This window comes from Enhydra lutris, unplaced genomic scaffold (genome assembly GCF_002288905.1).
Source record: "Enhydra lutris kenyoni isolate GAN:26980312 unplaced genomic scaffold, ASM228890v2 scaffoldscaffold41, whole genome shotgun sequence".
In the NCBI taxonomy this organism is placed as follows: Eukaryota; Metazoa; Chordata; class Mammalia; order Carnivora; family Mustelidae; genus Enhydra; species Enhydra lutris.
In genome coordinates, this window is record NW_019154125.1 from 3,213,462 (window position 1) to 3,230,284 (window position 16,823).

Below are 16,823 nucleotides of genomic sequence, written 5' to 3' on the forward strand. Positions count from 1 at the left end.
GGATTCCCTATGAAATCTGATGCATAATCAATTCCTAGTCCTCGCCTCCATCATCATACATGTAGCTTGCCTGCTGCTTAAAGCAGAATCATTTATTTCAAAGCCTTACTCTTTAGTTTCTAGACTGAACAATTCCCATATTCAAAACAATCCATTTAATTCTGAATTGCAGGCTAAAGTGACCTATTGGAACATTGTAAATAAAGTTTTATGTTCCTTTAAAACCTCCCTTTAGAAGAGTTCATGCCCCCCCCCTTTTTTTAGTTTCCATGAAGTTCTAGGACTTTAAGTAGCAATATCACTCAATATCCTTGTTTAAACATCCCCAAAATCTTGGTTTCTGTTATGCACTAGGTTAATCTTGTTTCTGTGTTCCAAGTAATATATACTTTTTCCCATGGTCATCACAAAAGTAACATAGTGATTCTAGCAGAAAAAGATAATCAGTGTTACAGAGGCTCATCCCAAAGCCACTGCTGATATGACTCTCCTTTTGCTTAACTTGGCAAATAGCACAAAATGGGTCTTCTATAAACAGAGACATTCTAAGATCTAAGTTAGAAACCTAACTTAATTTCAAGATCAGTCTTCCCCCCCAAAAAATAAATAAATAAAATTAAAAAGTAATAATAAAAAGATCAGTCCTCTATCATGGTATCCTGTTTTGTGTGTGTGTGTTTTTTTTATTTTTGTTTCTGTCACCCCATCCCCCAGTTCATCTCAAAACTTTCCACACTCTCAGTTTTGTGTGTGTGTGTGTGTGTGTGTGTGTGTGCGTGTGTGTGTGCGTGTGTGTTCTTAGACTCAGAATCAGTTATACCATACCACTCTGGAAGGCAGTCTAAAATATCTCATTGGAGTTCAGGGACATGATCAAAGTCATCTATATAAAGGTTAGTGAAAAGCGTGAGGTAGTCTGAAGGAAGCATTCCATGACTCTTTCATGGTTTGGCACTGGCTCTGTGATAGGCATCCAGAATAGGATTAACAGAAATGAAATTGTCTCCGACTGAAGGGTGTATATGCTTACTTTCATCTTTATCCTAAGCCTCATTACTTTCTGATATTGGCTAAGGTGTAGCCAAGCTGTTTTTGAATGCCAACCAAAATAATGTGCTAACCCCTCACTAACTAAAAAGCCCCAAACACAATCGTGTCTAGAAGAGAATTTTGTGGCAAAGTTATTTCTACACATTTATTTGGAATGAAAAAGGAATATTCTGATAACAAATTATTAAAAATATAATTTTAAATTGATATTTCCCTTTTAAGAATATTTTGATATCCTGGACATGTTAGCTGATCTATGTCATTTTCTCTTTCAGTTTAGGAAATTTTCTAAGATTTGAGGCACAATTTTTTATAGCAGATGCTAATCTTTGTTTTCAAGTAAGGCATTTTGGTATTTCAAGAAGAATTTTTATTATGCTTAATCATTTCTGTGCACATTTGATTCTAGACCCTAAATAGACTCTAGTTTAATCAATGAGCCTTAGGCCATAAGAACAAATGGAATATTAAATCTACACAGACAGAGAGGAATGGAGAGACTGATGAGGAAGATATGAGGAATCACATGTCATCAGAAAAGATGAAGAATGGATTAAGGCAATATCTGGAGAAGGTACTAGAAAATTACCACTATGGGGTCAGTAGAAACATTTTTATAGTATTCTAGAAGTGCCTTTGTTTTAGTAAGAAAATAAGATTCTATATTGCAGAGTCACTTATGTGGCCTTTACTTGCACATAAAAATTAAAATTTCAGAGGTAAGCTACCTTATTTCTAATTATTTCTAGATTATAATTTGGCTGGGAGATAAATTAAAACATAACTATTTTACCCAATTTTAACTGTTTTACAAACATTCTACAAATGTCTTTCTCTCTCCTAAAGATTATCTTTTAATATATGGGAATATTTAAATAGATTTTAATTTTTCTTTTATCTATGAAATGATGACCAGTGGTTGTTAATTTCTTTAGAGTTGTGAATCTATTAGAGAAGCTCAACAAAAGGTTTGCCCCAGATAAATACTTACATACTCATACAATCTTAGAAAGAAATTATGGCCTTTACTAAATGCTTGAAGTTCATCCAGAATGCTTAAGAAGTCCTAGATTAGAATAAGATAAGATTGTAGGTTGGTTGACAGTTTACCATGGCTGAAAGAGGTTTTATTGGTGACTCAGAAGTAAAAATAGCAGACAAAGCACATAATCCTGGTTGTGATCCTTATAATGTCATTTATTAGCCTGTAATGAATGTTCAGGATTTTTGGAGTTTCACCAACTTCAGTTTTAAAGTGAAACTTCATTGCTATCCGATGCTACGTTTATTTGAGAAGTGAGAATAATTATCAGTGTGCATTCCAAATAGAGTCCAAGTTAATTTCTATTAGTGACAGGATGTGCAATATCATATATAAACAACAACAAAAAAGACTACCTAATTAAAAGATTTCAGAAGGAGATTTCAATTTTCTAAATGTTGGTGATAATACTAAATAATATGTCTCAATTGAGCCAGTCTATATCTTTGCCAAGTTTCTGTCATTTGGCAGGTTGTTCCAACATTTAAATTCAAATATTTAATGAAAAGAGGTCTGCAGAAAGGACATTTTTCTGAATGAACAGTCTTACCTGCCATCAACATATGAAAAATCTATTGCCCCACCTCAGTTATCATTGGACAGCAAGTCATTAAAAATTGATTGAGTGCTTACTTATGGGCTAGGTATTAAAGTACAGTATACAATCTTTATCTTAAAAAGCTGTGGTCTGGGGCGCCTGGGTGGCTCAGTGGGTTAAAGCCTCTGCCTTCGGCTCGGGTCATGATATCCGGGTCCTGGGATCAAGCCCCGCATCGGGCTCTCTGCTCAGCGGGGAGCCTGCTTCTCCCTCTCTCTCTGCCTTCCTCTCTGCCTACTTGTGATGTCTTTCTGTCAAATAAATAAATAAACTCTTTTAAAAAAAAAGCAAAAAAAAAAAAGCTGTAGTCTACAAAAAGTAATGAAAGACATTCAAATTGGCAAAAAAGAAGTCAAACTCTCACTCCTCGCAGATGACATGATACTTTATGTGGAAAACCCAAAAGATTCCACCCCTAAATTGCTAGAACTTGTACAGGAATCCAACAATGATATCAATTCAACACACAGAAATCAGTTGCATTTCTATACACTAACAATGAGACAGAAGAAAGAGAAATTAAAGAATTGATCCCATTTACAATTGTGCCAAAACCCATAAGAAACCTAGGAATAAACCTAACCAAAGAAGTAAAGGATTGTACTCTAAAAACTATAGAACATTTATGAAAGAAATTGAAGAAGACACAAAGAAATGGAAAAACATTCCATGCTCATGGATTGGAAGAATAAATATTGTTAAAATGTCTATGCTACCCAGAGCAATGTACATATTCAATGCAATCCCTATCAAAATACCATCGACATTTTTCACAGAGCTGGAACAAATAATCCTAAAATGTATGGAACCAGAAAAGACCATGAATAGCCAGAAGAATGTTGAAAAAGAAAACCAAAGCCAGTGGCATCACAATGCCAGAGTCCAAGCTCTACTACAAAACTGTGATCATTAAGACAGTATGTACTGACACGAAAACAGACACATAGATCAGTGGAACAGGATGGGGAACCCAGAAATGGACCCTCAACTCTATGGTCAACTAATCTTTGATAAAGCAAGAAAAGGGTATCCAGTGGAAAAAAGATAATCTTTTTAACAAATGGTGTTGGGAAAATTGGATAGTCACATGTAGAAGAATGAAACTTCTTATACCACACAGAAAGATAAACTCAAAATGGTTGAAAGACTTAAATGTGAAGACTTAAATGTGAGACAGCAGTCCATCAAAATCCTAGAGGAGAACAGAGGTAGCAACTTCTTCGACGATGGCAGTAACAACTTCTGGCTAGACATGTTTCCAAATACAAGGGAAACAGAAGCAAAAATGAACTATTGGGACTCATCAAGATAAAAAGCTTTTGCACAGCAAAGGAAATAGTCAACAAAACCAAAAGACAACCGAAAGAATAGAAGATATTTGCAAATGACAGATAAGACAAAGGGCTAGTAGCCAAGATCTATAAAGAACTTATCAAACTCAAGACGCATAAAAACAAATAATCCAGTCAAGAAATGGGCAGAAGACATGAATAGACGTTTCTGCAAAGAAGACATCCAAATGGCAACAGACACAAGGAAGAAGGCTCCACATCACTTGGCATCAGAGAAAAAACGACAATGAGATATAATCTCACACCAGTCAGAATGGCTAAAATTACCAAGTTAGGAAACAATAAGTGTTGGTGAGGATAAAGAGAAAGGGGAAGCCTCTTACATTGTTGGTGGGAATGCAAGCTGGTATACCCACTCTGGAAAACAATATGGAGCTTCCTCAAGAAGTTAAAAATAGAGCTACCCTATGACCCAGCAATTGCACTACTAGGTATTTACCAAAGATACAAATGTAGTGAACTGAAGGGACCCCGTTACCCAATGTAATGTCCACAATAGCCAAACTATGGAAAGAGCCTACATGTCGATCAACAGAGGAATGGATAAAGAAGATGTGGCATACACACACGTACACACACATACACACACACACACACACACACACACACATACACATGTCCTCTTATGGAGGAATGGATACATTGTGAGAGATACATATATATATATATATATATATACATATATATGCATATATATGTATATATATATATATATAAAATGGGATATTACTCAGCCATCAAAAGAATGAATTCTTATCTTTTACATCTATGTGGATGGAACTGGAGAGTATTATGCTGAGGAAATAAGTCAATCAGAGAAAGACAATTATCATATGTGGAATATAAGATACAGTGCAGAGGATCATAGAGGAAGGGAGGGAAGACTGAATGGGAAGAAATAAGAGAGGGAGACAAATCTTGAGAGATTTTAACTACAGGAAACAAATTGAAGGTTGCTGGATGGGAGGTCGGGGGGAATGGGGTAACTGGGTGACGGGCATTAGGGACTGCATGTGATGTGATGAGCACTAGGTGTTATATGCAACTGATGACTTATTAAACTCTACATCTGAAACTAATGATGTACTATATGTTGGCTAATCGAATTTAAGTTAAGAAAAAAGCTGTCATCTACTGAAGAAGCAACTAGGATTTAATGTGATAAATGTTATCATTGGGTAATACGGGGCAGTCTAGTTCTTCATTCAGCCTTAGTTGTTATGGAAGATTTATTGATCCTGTGGATATCTAAATTTAGACTTAAAGATGAGTAGAACATAGTATGAGCAATGCAAAGGTATTTGGGAAAATGAAGGTGGAATGGAAAAAGTTACTTTGGGACCTAAGAAGAAGATATAACAGGTTTAGAGTACGGAAAGCTAAGGATTTTGATCCCAAGAGCAATGTGAAACTAGTACAGAATTTTATTTTATTTTATTTTATTTTAATTCTAGACACTTTATTTTATTTTTTTTTTAATTTTTTTTTAAATTTATTTGACAGACAGAGACCACAAGTAGGCAGAGAGGCAGGCAGAGAGAGAGGAAGAAGCAGGCTCCCCGCTGAGCAGAGAGCCCGATGCGGGACTCGATCCCAGGACCCTGAGATCATGACCTGAGCCGAAGGCAGAGGCTTTAAACCACTGAGCCACCCAGGCGCCCAAATTCTAGACACTTTATTAAAGCACTTTTTTTTTGGCAGGAGGAGTGTTGTCTTTTCTGTGGGGCCCCCACCAGGCCTGGGTCGTAAGTGTGTTTCCACCGGGGTCGTCCTGCAGCGCGCACGCACACGTGCCTGGGACGGCCGCCTCCCTCCCGCCAGCCTCCCTCCCGCCAGCCTGGCGGTCCCTTTGCACGGCGTCCCTCTGCATAGCCTCTGACCGGAGCAGACAAATGCAGTATGGGCCCCTCCTGCCCGCTCCCCCGTCACCCTGGGCAACCCCTGTGTTGGGTGCAGGACCGGGCTGAGGCTGGGGGCCGGTGAGGATGACACAGGGCCGCAGGCCTCCGGCACCGGTGCTCTTGTTCTGTTTGCTCATGAAGATGACCCACACACCCTCCTCCCACCTCAGACACAGAAAGACATGCACTATTTCGAAATTTAGAAACATCACTCTGGCCGCAATAGAAAACAGAAAGTTGGATGCCATTGAGAAATTGTAGGTAAAAGATATTGGTGACCTCAGTAAATGTAGGTAATGGAGTGTGGTATTAAATAATTCATCAGAATTAACATGTGAATGATTGGGAGGGAAGCAAACAGTAAAAATGATGCCATTTCTGTTTTATGTAACTTGGTAGTTTGAACTTCTGCTTTTATGTAAATGGTAGAACAATTTAGTCTATGATAGAAGAGATTTTGGAAGGAAAGAAAATGAGTTCAGTTTAGTTGAATATGGAAAATCCACAGAATGCCCAGTTAGTACTTAGATATGTGCACTTGATATTGTAAGACCAAGGATATGTATATAGGTATGGCTGTTATGCGTATATACACAAGTAAATGACAGAAGTGTCAAATCCCAATTAAAGTAAGAATGAAAATGAAACATTGACTCTATTGACAAATGTCATGGAAGTGCCCAAGAAACATGAGCTTTTGAGAACAATCTGAATGAACATGAATGTAGAAGCCAAAATATCACTGGTTGAGAAATAAGAAGTGAGGAAGCAAAAGCAGTGAATGGAAGCTACTCTCTCAAGTAGATGGTTGCTAAGTGTAGGACAGATACCACTGAACAATGCTCGCTTAAAAAAAAAAATATTCAGTATGTTGCTCAAAAGAGTTGTATTTTTTTTTCATATATATAAAGCAAAATTCTACCAACTGTGTATTATTGCTAAGCTAGAATTAAACCACCAAACATAGGTCTGAGATTTATTAGGCTTTGTACATTTTGCTTTCCTTCCCTTGTTAGGAAAATCAGGATGTTTACCATCCCTGGGAATACCATTTGGCTTTTATTTTCATGTGTAATGTCAAGATTGGGTATAAGAGTCAGAGAAAAAAAGAAGAGAAACTTGAGCATATTTCTCTTGGGTTTGGATCAGCTGAGATTCTCCCTGAAGGTTGGAAGTAAGCTTATTAAAATGAAAGTGCCTGCTCTCTTTTAATTATTATTTCAAAATGTCAGATCACTGGCTTGAAGGCCTGACTAGCTGAGCGTTAGCCCTTGAAACAGTCAAAAGGCACGGCATAAGAAAGTGAGTTCAAGTGTGAGAAATCTCCCCGTTCCATTGGATTGTGGCAATCAGAGCCATGGTAGGTTAGAGCAGCTACCCACACTAAAGGTCAGCAGAACTGGGATGCTAATGTACTTCTGCAGAGACCACTATCAACTTAGTGTGCAGAGAGATTGTACACTAAATTTACACAGCACAAGGATTTTGGTCATAATTCTTTAATCTTTGTTAGTGAAACAATGGACTGAATTTTGCATCCAGTGTTGACCTGATGCTGTAAATCTGTAAACTGATAAGCTAAGAAATTTGTCAAACCCATGATAATTATTTCCCAGTGCAGAGCATTTCTAATTCATTGGTCACCTTGTTGAGTGGGCCATACCATGCTCTGACAGCTGTGTACGATAAGATAATTAGGTAAAAATTCTTTGATCATTTGAGTTCAAATAAGGGAAGTGATCTAAAATATCTTAAAAACTATTTGCAATGTAATTGGTTGAATTAGCATCTAAATCATATTTTATTAGGCTTTTTATTTAGTAAACTCATCTAGTATATATCATTAAAATGGCATTTACTGTTCCTATTTAGTTAGCAATTTTTTTTACCCCAAGTAATATGGGATGAAGCTGTAATATAGGAGGTAAGAGCCTGGGATCTAGAATCAGACAAACCTGGTAAGAATTTCAGTTCTACTATTAACTAGCTGGGTAATCTTGAGTTAACTATTGCTTTCCTCTGTGTCTCAGTATCCTCCTCTATAAAAAGATGATAGGAATGGCAACACTTGCCTTGAGATATGAGGACTAAAAGAGATAACTTAAACCTTGCTGTAATAAACATTCAGTAAGTTTTAGTGGGTCTGACTTTGGTATTTACTGCTTGCTCTGATCCCCAATTGTTCATAACTAAGTTACCTGGCATATCTCATAGGTTGATCTGGGGAGCAAGCAAAATAGCCATAACCTCTGAAAGAATGATCTGGGCAGCTTAGCACTGGGAAGGCCCACAGGAGGACACAGACTGCCTCTTGCTTCCGCCTCTGCCCCTCGCCTCAGCTGTGCGTCCAGCTATGGCTCTTCTGCACTGACGGGGCTCATGTTGGTGTAGGCTGGACTGCTTGCTGCTGCATATACTCCTCTTGCTGAAATTGCTGGGCCAGCTCCAAGTTGCTGGAGCCCAGTGTGCCTTGTGGCTGCTCCCACTTTTTGCTTCAGGCCAACCTACACAGATTATGTATATACACATATATGTATATATTCATGCATGCATGTGTATGCATGTATATGTGTGTGTAAACACAACATTATAGGCACACTTTATGCTATATAAAATACATGTGCCTGTTTTCCCTTATATTTTAACAATGGAAATATATTAATTTTAAAATAATAAAATATAAAGAGACAAAATGACTTCCTTAAAAGGTAACTATTATCTTGGACAATAATTTTCCCTTATTCTAACAACTAACAGTAAAAGACTTCAAATCCATCTTGAGATGTCACATAGTTTATATATGTGACTAACATATTCTGTGTTTCTCCTGAAAGAAAAATAAAAGAATCTCTACATCATCTGATACTAACTTCATAATGGGTTCAATTGAAGAAGTGAAAATGGGCAATTTGAATTTCATTGTTATGAAGCTTGGTTACTCTTCTAAGCCCCATATAGTTATATTTTACTATCAACTATTATAAACAATTTTGATAGGAATGATGGAAATGACTGTGCCTATAAAGATTTTGTCCAAAATTTATAATCAATGTCAACAAAAATTGTTTGCAAATGTACATGAGATCATCAACAGAATTTCAGTAGAGACAAAATACTTCTTCTGTGTGTGTGTGTGTATGTGTGTGTGTGTGTTTTAATCCATTAGAAGATTTAGTCTGGTCTGCCTGACATAAGGGTGATAGGTTTCTATCTCTTAGTCTAATTAACACCTTTAATCTTTTTTAATGGTTAGGCCTTCTCTCTTTGGTTTTGAGGCATGCTAGAGATAAAAGCACGGGAGGCTGGAGGTTAATCCTTCCTGTATTTTATTTCTTAATTTCTGCCACAGGGATTCCCTTTCTATCGTGGCTATTTATTCAGGAACCCTGATGATATGCTTTGAGTACGAGACAACAGATAGTTGGTTTAGAACTATCATTCAGTATTACTTAGACATCAAATTACAGGGGCTATAATTAATAGTTAAATGAACACAACTCCAATTTCTTATATGTCTTTTTTATTATTATTCCTAAGAAATGAACCAAATTAGTGCTTTTAGAATTGATATTGAAACCAGATGGCACCGTACCTTGAATTAGTCTATCAAAATGGTAACAACAGTGGCAAACAACCCTAGATTTAGTGAATCAAGGATGTTACAGATGAATACTGGCATATTGATGATGGCTTCCTTTTTCTCATTAAATGAAGAATATTGAATTTCCTGGTATTGATAATAGAAATATGTTGATTAAAAATTGGCAATCAATAGATTATAGAGATTTGATTTTTCATTTTAAAATTAGGACTTTTTTATGATTAATGTCTTACATAAGGTAAAATGTTTTGACCATTTGCCCCAGAAGCCTTAACATATATATATATTTTTTAATGAATTTATTTATTTGAGAGAGGGAGAGAGAGCACAAGCTGGCAGAAGAGCTGAGGGAGAGGGAGAAACAGACTTCCTGCTGAGCAGGGAGCTGGATTGGGGGCTCCATCCCAGGACCCTGGGATCATGACTTGCACCAAAGGCAGCTGCTTAACAGACTGAACTACCCAGGCACCCTGCCCTAACATATTCTTAAGAAAAAAATTTTTTTCAGAATTTTTTAAAATATACTGAGATTTGATTTGTAAAAATGTTCTCTTTGGAGAGAGCATTCAAAATCCTCCATTTGGAATTTTAAGCAAACTTAGATTTTTAAGTATTTTGAAATTATTAAAACCTCTTTAATACATTTGTATGACTTGAGATTTTGGCTCCAATTTTATATATTCGATATATGTATATTTATATATCTTTAACCAATTTTGCTTTAATTGAACCAATATGCCATCTCTTCAGATTTGTAACTGAGGAAGAGCTTTTTAAAATGGATTTGTTTTCTTTAAAGAAAACAAAAGAATTAAAATTGTCTCAATTTGATAAGAGTTATTAAAGTAAACATTCTTGCATTTTACACACATATGCACACACACACATTCTAAAGCTCTCTAAATAATTTTAGGTAGAAAAACTCAGGAGTCAAGGATGTTAAATAAATATTTTAAAATGGGATACATTCCCTGGAGAAAGTTAAAAATATAAATTATAAATTAAAGCACTTTCAGAATTCTCTATTATGAGCTTTTTGGAATGTTTTGGTAAAATATATATGTGGAACACATTTGCAAAGAAAAATACAATAATCAGCTCTATCTTTACTTCCTGCTATGGGCACTGCTTTTATTCTGCATATATAACTACATAAGGTAAAATATATCGGTCTAAAAGATTTGTTTTCTTTCTGAAATATTCTCTTTAGTGATTTGTGAAGGGAAAAAAAGAATAATGAATAATGTAACAGCGGTCTAATAAATTTGAGTATTACCTGCTTTGTGTCTTCATAAACCTAACTTCCCTGGTACAAATAGATGATTATTATTCATTCTAACTTTTCTTTATTTTTTTTTTTTTTGGATTATGCAACTTTCATGTGCTTATTGAGGAAAATCCAAGTACAAAACACATTTTTTTCTGTCCTGCCTCCTCTCCTGCCATTCCATTTACTAGCTGCTTGTTCTTGACTGGAGTAATAATTGACCTAGAATAACTGTTGAATTCCACATCTTTAACTGAAAAATGAGGATTTGCCTGCTTTAGAGAGTATGTGTGTGTGTGAAAAGAAAATATAATTTTTACAAAGTTCCTAGCACACAGACTACCCTAGACAAATATTAAGGGTGCCTCTCCTTTGAAAGATTTTCCATCTTGTAAGTAGTTTTATATTACACTACTGAGTTGTGGTAGTTAAATGGATATAATTTGTCATCTTTTGCAAAGCCAGAAAATCATGATTCAAATAAGTATTAACCTCTCCCAGGGCAGATTGTCTTTGTTCTTTTTTTTTTTCCCCTTTCCTTCATTATTTTTTATATTAAGTGTCTGAACCAAACACTTTGCTATCTTTCCAGATTCTTCTCCTTTTCTTTTACAGTCATTGGCTTATAACAACTACAACAAGTTTATCTACAAGAGAAATCAGAAAACACAGCACATGTTAAATCTGTAGAGATTAGACAGTGCAGTTAGATGTGTTGGAGTGATGTAGGCCACACACTAGAATGAAACCCTGTGATCCTGTCCTTAGGTCAACCCCTCACTGTCCTGTCAGGAGACAGAAGACCTAGTCCTTGGCTTTGTTTCCCTTTGGATGTCTGCTCCCAGGTCATTTTCATGGGCCTTGTGACCAGATTGGTCACACACATTCAAAAAAGTCCCACCGTTGGTGTTCAGTACTTTGCTCTCTGGTGTTGAAATTCTTAAGAATTTTATCTGTAAATTTACGTCTTGTGTGTGAAGCAATATAGGATAATGGAGCATGTGGCCAGGACTTGGAGACTGGCACTCACGCTGTCCTCCTCCTCAGGATGGGTTCTCAGGCCAACTCCCAACTCCCTGTCTTCTGCTCCCTCATGCCCTGTGCCTTCCTCCCATCCCTCCCCCATGACTACTGATGCCCTCTGCCTGGGGTGGCCACCCATATGAGACTCTTTATTTCTCCATCCCTCTTTGACCTCTGTGAAGGCTGGATAAGGACCTGGGATGGATTGGGGTCAGGAGTACATGCCCAGTGATATTTCAGGGCAGAAAATGGCAGTAGTATTCCTGTCCCAATAGACAACTCAGTGATGTTGATCCTGTCACTCATCCTCTGGGGTCCAGGAGTACAGTATGTTTAGGCACAGGAGCTTCAGTCTCTAGGGAAGGATGCTGGCAGGTCCACTGTGTGTTGGCTATCAGTAGTGGGAAGGGGAGGTTGACTTCCCTATGCTCCCAGGTCTGTGGGTCTATCAGGTGGCTTTAGGTAGGTGTCCTGGCAGTGGTGGCCTACAGATCCTTGCAGGTGGGGTCCCTGGGCTCCTGCAAGGGTCTGCTTTTTCTGGGTGAGTATTTCCGTGGCAAGTGAGGGTGTCATTAAATAGCAAACAAACGCAACATGACAGGTCAAGAAAGAAACCACAGAGTAAGGAACAAGTTTTATATTTTATTACCTGTAATGACACATTTATCCTTTTGGGTTTTTTTTGAATAAGGGACACTGCATTTTCATTTTTTGCTCAGCTAAAATTGTATAATAAGTCTCACCTATTGATTTGTTCTCTGAATCTTCTGCACTGGCTACCAAAGACTGTATATTCACTTTCCTTCCCTGTTCTCTCTTTCAATCCAACCAGTTACTTTGAACTCTAGCCAAAGAGAGTTGGTCTGCTGAGGGTCAGGGGCAGCCACATTGTCCTTTGACTTCACATGCCCTACTGGGGCTTAAGCATTTGTTCCCTAAGAAACAGAGCCTTGATTCAAATATTAACTCCAAAATTTATGGTAATCACACTAAGGGGTCCTTAAAAGGATGTTGAAAATATTCACACGTATTCCTAACATTGACCCTACTATACTATTCCTTAATGTTTGTCATTTAGCATTTTTTCTATTTAATCAATATTTCTTGATTGCTTACTAAACACCATCCACTCTACCAAATACTGGGGATACATTCATTTATTCAACAGATATTTATTGAATGTTTACTAGACTCTGTGTTCTATTCTAGAGATTAAGGATACAGTGGTAAACAATAGAGCTAGGATATTTGCTCTTGTGGAGTCTATATGTTAGTGGAATGAGGAGCAATAGACAGACAATGAACAACTAAATAAATAATGCCCTACTTTTCCAAAGTTTAACAATACTTAGAAGATCCTGAAATGGTTTGAATTTTTAAATTACCTTTATAGAACAATGCACACACACACACACACACACACACACACACACACTCTTTTACTTATTAGAAATATGGGTTGATTTTTCTAGCATAGGGAATTACTTTTCTAGGGATCATATATTATCAATAACCAATGGAAGTTAGTGATATAATCAATAAATTCCATGTGACTACAGGTGCAAAAATGAAAGAAGACTAAAAAGCTTGAACGGATTATGAAAAACAGAGATATTTGGCAAATTCTATTTTTTTTTTTTTTTTTTTTTTTTTTTTTGGTAGAACTGTGGTTTGTTAAGCTATGCCTTAGTACAGGCTCTGGGGCTTGCCCATGGTGCTCTTGATGTTCTGCCAGTTCTTCTGGAGCAGTGACACCAGGAGACTGATAGCTACATGGATGTTGTACACAAGCTCATCATCTGTTACCTTCATGTGGCCAATGGCCACCGCCAGGCACAGCACCTTCTTCATCTGTAATTTGATCACGGACTTCATCCATTTTGCCACCATTTTCTCATTGAGCATCAGCAAGGAAAGGAACTTGCCAGCCTTCTTCAGGCCTGGGCCCAGGATTCATGGTATCTACTTGACCAGGGATTCTGAAGCCAAAAAGATATTATATTTCTGGGCCAGCTTCTTGACTAATATTTTTATTCTTGTTGAGTTTCTTTAGTGCCTCACTGTCCATGTGGGGAGTATCCACAGCCTTGGCCTCATCACAGTGCTGCTGGTCCCCCAAAATACATAAGGAGAACTTGAGGTGAGAAGTGGATTTAAACCTGATGGTGCCCGGGAAACATTAAACCTGATGGTGCCCGAGAAATATGACCCTTCTGAGGGTCATAGTTCTTCAAACTGTATCTTCAGCTCCTCTGTCTGCAAAAACTTGCCGTGAGCCTCTTACAGGGTATTGTGGGAGACTTTGCTGCTCATGGTGCCTTGTGCCACAATAATAGGAGAAAAGTAGGCAAAGAATTTTAGGCATTAGTTTGTAGATCATGTAAGACACTAAAGATCTGGGTGAGACATGACTGGAAATGAGACTTTTAAAAAGATTAATGTAGTGTTAATCTATTTGGTGGCATGACTCACACAGAAAGTAAAGGTGAGGGATAGATTATGATGTTGTGGAAAACTACACAATTGTGAAGTGACAAAAGTTTGAATAAGGATGAAGGCATTTGGATTAGACATGAAATGTGGGATTAGCACGATTTGGAATGGGTGCTATGGAAGACAGAAGACTCAAAAATGACTGAGGTTTTCACCCGAAGTGGTGAAGAGAAGTATGGAAACTTTCACAGGATCAAAAATAGATGATGAATTTAGAAAAATGAACAACAGCAGCAACAAACTAAAAAGCAATGTGTATCTACAGCATCCCACCACCCAATGTTGTTAAAAGCTGGAACCCACCGTTCTCCCTCTTCACTAGCTCCTTGACTGTGTCAACTCAAAACTTGACAATGTGGCTGACAGTCCCATTTGCCCTTAGAGGCCAAATAGCATTCACTGTCATTGCAAATAACAGCATTTCCTCAGTGAAGGTTGAACTAAATTACTTTAACAAGGCTAAATTAAAAATCAAACATGTTGATGCATTTAATGTGAGGTACAGAGGACACAAAAGATCATCAAAAATGAGTGGCAATATTGATTGTCATAAACAACCCTTCATGGAATAAAATAGATTCAGTGTTGACCCCTTGAAATGCAGTTACCCTATTTCTAGTATATTTACTTATAGGTTATGTAATTTAGGAGAATTATTTCTTTTTTACCTTTAATGTGTTATCTTAACCTTTCTTTCCTCACCACAATCTATTTTTCTCATAAATGAGGATAATGATGATAATAGTAATTCCATATTAAAGTTTAGAATTTTATGAGTCTTTCATTCCTTTATATTAAATGTGTAAAATAGATGAAATATATGTAATTATAACAGGCTTTTATTTATAAATAAAATCTTACGGATTTTAAAGATGTTCTGACAAACAACGTGGATATTATGAAGCAGTACAATTTTTATTGACTCTGCTGAACTTTTACTTTATTTTCATCCATTTTCTAATGGAAGAATGTGCCCTACCTGAGCCTTACTATTTTGGAAGTTTTAATTATGTAAATTAGCAGAGGATGGTCTTTTAATTTGGTTGTGTTATAAAATGCTGGAAAACATCATGAAATTATCTGAAATTTGTTTAGATTAAATCTTTACAAAATATCTTAGATTAAATCTTACAATTCATATCTAAGAAAACTTTAGATGAAGTTAAAAAATTATGGCAGAAATTCTGGGCATTAGTATGATAATTTGTTGTTGAAAATTTGGTGATCTTCTTTTACTAATTTAGAAAAAAAAATATTTTTTAATATTGATTCTTTATCTTCACGGACAGTTTCACCAAATCCTAGAATAACATGTGTCAAACTATGGAAAATATTGTTCCATGAGCTTAAATATAAATAAGTACAACTTGGTTTCTATAAATTTATGATTGATCCAGCCACATTATGCTATTATAAGAAGTTAGAAGTATTTTTGGAATAAATGCATAAGCCCTTTATCTGCTTAATTACTATAAAGTGTGGCAATCGTGCTTTTCTGCCTAATATCTGTTATCAGAATTGCAGTACTGGGTAGGATATGTCATGGATATGAAGCAGATTAACAGTTCTTATTTTTTTCGTACTATATATTCAGAATGTGTAATTCAGCCCTAACATATAACACTGCATGAATCATACTCCCATTCTTCAACCTAATATCCCAATAAATCCATAGTAGTGTCTGCAGACATGTCTGCCAATCCTACCACAAGTATATCCCATCTTTAGCCCATTCATTATTCTACCCAAGTTTTCTCTCTAACACATAGACTCGATTATATCCCTCCTATGCTTCAGAGCTATGTCTATAGAGTAAACTCCTTTTTGTTTTGTTCAAAGTCCTTCAGAATCTGGCTGTTGCAAACATTTTATTCTCTCAATAAATAATTACTAAATCCTTGCTCATTGTAGAACCTCTGTGGCAGCAAGGGTTTCTGGGGACAGGGGAGGAGAAGAATGGTCTCTGCCCTCAAGTAGTGCATAGAGAACAAGCAATTACAATCCAGCGTGGTCAATGCTTATTCTTTGCACATGTGTAAAGATCAGCTCAAACTGGAATAGTGTCTGAGACTTGTTTAACGGCTAGTTCATCAGATGGAAAAGAAGTGAAAGGATCTCTGGAAAAGGAAAATGACTTTCACAAAATCTCAAAAGCGTTACCAAATGTAGTATGCTCCACAAAAGGCAAATAATTCCCTACACCCGTGCATAGGGTTTCAGGAGAGTCTTGGACAGGTACGATGGAGGAGGCAATTACAAGTAGCTTTCTGTTCAAAGGGATGTAGTCTTTATCAAACTATAGAAGGAATCATTAAAGGGTTTTGAAAAGGTGCATGAAAGATTATCTATAGGGAAGTAGAACAAAGGAGGATATACAGAATGAAGCGAGGATTTGTGCAGAGGAGAGCAGGTAGCTGAGCTAGAAGGAGGCAGCTGACAGGATATGAAGACAGGGCACACCAGTGAAATGTAATAAAAGTAGCATTGTCACGATTT

At 36.8% G+C, this 16,823-nt stretch overlaps 1 pseudogene; it reads right to left on the bottom strand.

The window, feature by feature from the left end:
* Window positions 1-13,520: 13,520 nt before the first annotated feature.
* Window positions 13,521-16,823, bottom strand: part of LOC111155387 — a 34,855-nt pseudogene continuing 31,552 nt past the window's right edge.